Here is a 3,168-nt window from a genome sequence, read left to right as displayed (position 1 = left end):
ACCCACCATTTCTTTTTTCTATGTTCTATTCAATTTCAATGCTTTCATATTTTCTAATCTCATATTTCCAATTGTTTCATTTCAGAGTTGTTTTGGCACCACTCACTAGAATGAGATCCTACAACAATGTTCCTCAACCCATTGCTATCAAGTATTACTCTCAGAGAGCTTCTAATGGTGGTCTTCTCATAGCTGAAGCCACTGGTGTCTCTGACACTGCTCAAGGATATCCAAACACACCTGGTATTTGGGACTAAAGAACAAGTGGATGCATGGAGACCCATTGTGGATGCTGTTCATCACAAAGGCAGTGTCTTTTTCTGTCAGATTTGGCATGTTGGAAGGGTTTCAAATCCAAGTATTTATCTATATTTCCTTATATTACATATATTGATTAACATGTATTATGAATCAAATACATCAACTTTTGTTCACTCAGTTGTCTATTATAAAAAGGTCTAGAGTATTAACTTATTTTTTCCAAAGCAATTTCTTGATAAAATGTAGACTTAATTGCACATTTGGTCCCTCATGTTTTATTTTAGGTTTCAAGTTGGTCCTTATGGGACCAATTTTGAAAAAAAATTAACACAAGGGACCAACTTGAAAGCTAAAATAAACATAAGGGACCAAATGTGCAATTAAGCCTAAAATGTATATGTGGAGGCAATTTCTTGAAGAAATTAGTAATGGAATATATGACATGCTAGGATAGATGTAGGACATCTTGAATGAGGAACTATGTTAATCAAGCTATTAACATTTGCTAGCTCAAACTGATGTACTCACTTAATGTATGTTGATGTTTCCATGTTATTCTCAACAGGTTTTCAGCCAAACGGGCAGCACCGATATCTTCCACGGACAAGCCACTCACACCGAGCAATGATGCAGAACAAGTTACGCCACCGAGACGGCTAAGGCTGGATGAAATTCCTAGTATTGTTAATGACTTCAAACTTGCCGCAAGAAATGCTATTGAAGCTGGTAAGTTAACTGATCTTTACAAATTTATCTGAATTTGAAAATTTCTTCGATCATAGTACAATAATAATATTTTCCAAAAACGTGATTATTTGTTGTTCTAAAGGGCACTAGGACATTTTGATAATCACCTAACATAATCAATGTGATTCAAAATTGCAGGATTTGATGGGGTTGAAATCCATGGAGCTCATGGCTACCTACTTGAACAATTCATGAAAGATCAAGTGAATGACAGAACAGATGAATATGGTGGATCCCTTGAGAATCGTTGTCGATTTGCTTTAGAAGTGGTTGAAGCTGTTGTGAATGAGATAGGAGCAGACAAAGTTGGAATTAGATTATCACCTTTTGCAGAATATGCAGAAAGTGCAGACTCCAATCCAAATGCATTGGGACTTTATATGGTTAATGCTCTCAATAAATACAATATTCTTTACTGTCACATGGTTGAACCAAGAATTAAATCAGGCAATGAAACGATTGAAAGCCCTTACAGCTTGGTGCCAATGAGAAAGGCTTTTAATGGAACTTTCATGGTTGCCCGGAGGTTATGATAGACAAGATGGGATCAATGCTATAGCTGAAAATAGGGGAGACCTTGTTGTTTATGGTCGTTTGTTCTTAGCTAATCCAGATTTGCCAAAGAGATTTGCACTTAATGCTCCTCTCAACAAGTATAACAGGGAGACATTCTACATTTCTGATCGGTTCTTGGTTATACCGACTACCCTTTCCTTGAATGAAGAAAACAATGTTGGAACCTCCATATTGAATAAGCTTTTTTCCTCTTGCACATTCTCATTGTTTTTTGTAGTGCAGTTGGTTACATAAATAAGAATTTTGTTGCTTATAGTATTCTTTTTATTGATTCTTCTCATACTAGTTTCTCTGCTATGCTATGACATGCTGTGTAAAACTATTATGTAACTGATTATGAGCTATATATACAGTACTATTATTATATTTTCTGTAATCAGTCTATTTTGTTAGGTGTATCTTGATATCTTGATTGGCTTGAGCATGGGGGGCATAGAAAGTTCTACCATGGACAAAATTGATTTTGAACAAAATATCTAGACATAATTTATAGACTACCATGCTACTGAATGAGTGATTATTCTTGTCAATTGCTATCTGTGTGCTGCAGTTTGGTTATTGTTGTTGCCCCATGATGCAAACATTGCAAGCTGTGTTCTTGGATGACCAGTCTTTAGCATTCCTTATGTTACTATATGGCGATTTGTCATAATAATTTTTTGCCATTTATTTTTCAAAAATCTTACGAAAATTATTATAATATTAATATAATTGACAAGACAAATATGCAGTTGAATTTGAAAAGGTTTGGTGTGCATATATTTATACTATGTGCTAAAGTGCCAAAGTTATCTTTTTATTGACAAAATATAAAGGTGAGAAGAAGGGAATGGAATTATGTTCGGTTTGACTGCATGTAATCAGGACATCTAGATCATCTGATCAATAGCGTACGGTCTAGATTTTAAAATCAATTTTAATTGTTTTAAATATGTAATTTAAGTTGAAAATTTAAACTGTGTGATCTTAATCAAACGGTGACATTAATAGCGGCCCCTCTCCGTGCAATGCCACCACTTAAACATATTTGGTGCAGTGAGTCTATTTTGTTTGGCAACTCAGTATTTTCTGCGAGCAATTGCAGAGAGTAATCACTCAAGTCAATAGTACCGTAATGTGATTACCGTAATGTGATTATTCTTGCCAATGTTGGTGCTATCTACGTGCATTTTGCTTAAAGGGTTGTTTGTTGCACCACGATGCAAAAATTGCAAGCCTTGCAGGCTGTATATTTGGCTATCTTTTTTTTGGTTACAGTATTTGGCTATCTGTGAATACATAAGTTTTTTGTTTTTTTTTTTTTCAAAATTCAAATCAAATCCTACGAAAACTAGTATAATATATAAAGGTTTGTTTGCAACCATTAGCTTATTCAGATGCTTTTATAAAAAATTATAGTTTATTTAGATGCTTTTTGGCTCTTGATGTAGTTGTTAAGCTTTGTTTTTGCGTGTTTGGATTGGACCGATTAGTTCTTTTGTAGTGGTTTTTCTATTTGTAGCACACTTCTTGCTGTAAAAATAGTTTTTAATAAATTGTTGAACGCAATGAATATTACATTAGCTTCGAACTACCATAGCTGGT

General features: G+C 34.3%; 1 pseudogene; it reads left to right on the top strand.

Annotated features, from left to right (window-relative positions):
- Positions 1-10: 10 nt before the first annotated feature.
- LOC123909827 lies at positions 11-1,960 on the top strand (annotated as a pseudogene).
- The last annotated feature ends 1,208 nt before the right edge of the window (positions 1,961-3,168 follow it).

Source organism: Trifolium pratense, linkage group LG2, assembly GCF_020283565.1.
Source record: "Trifolium pratense cultivar HEN17-A07 linkage group LG2, ARS_RC_1.1, whole genome shotgun sequence".
NCBI lineage: Eukaryota > Viridiplantae > Streptophyta > Magnoliopsida > Fabales > Fabaceae > Trifolium > Trifolium pratense.
The sequence above is the reverse complement of the archived record's forward strand: the minus strand, read 5'-3'. Positions and strand labels throughout refer to the sequence as shown.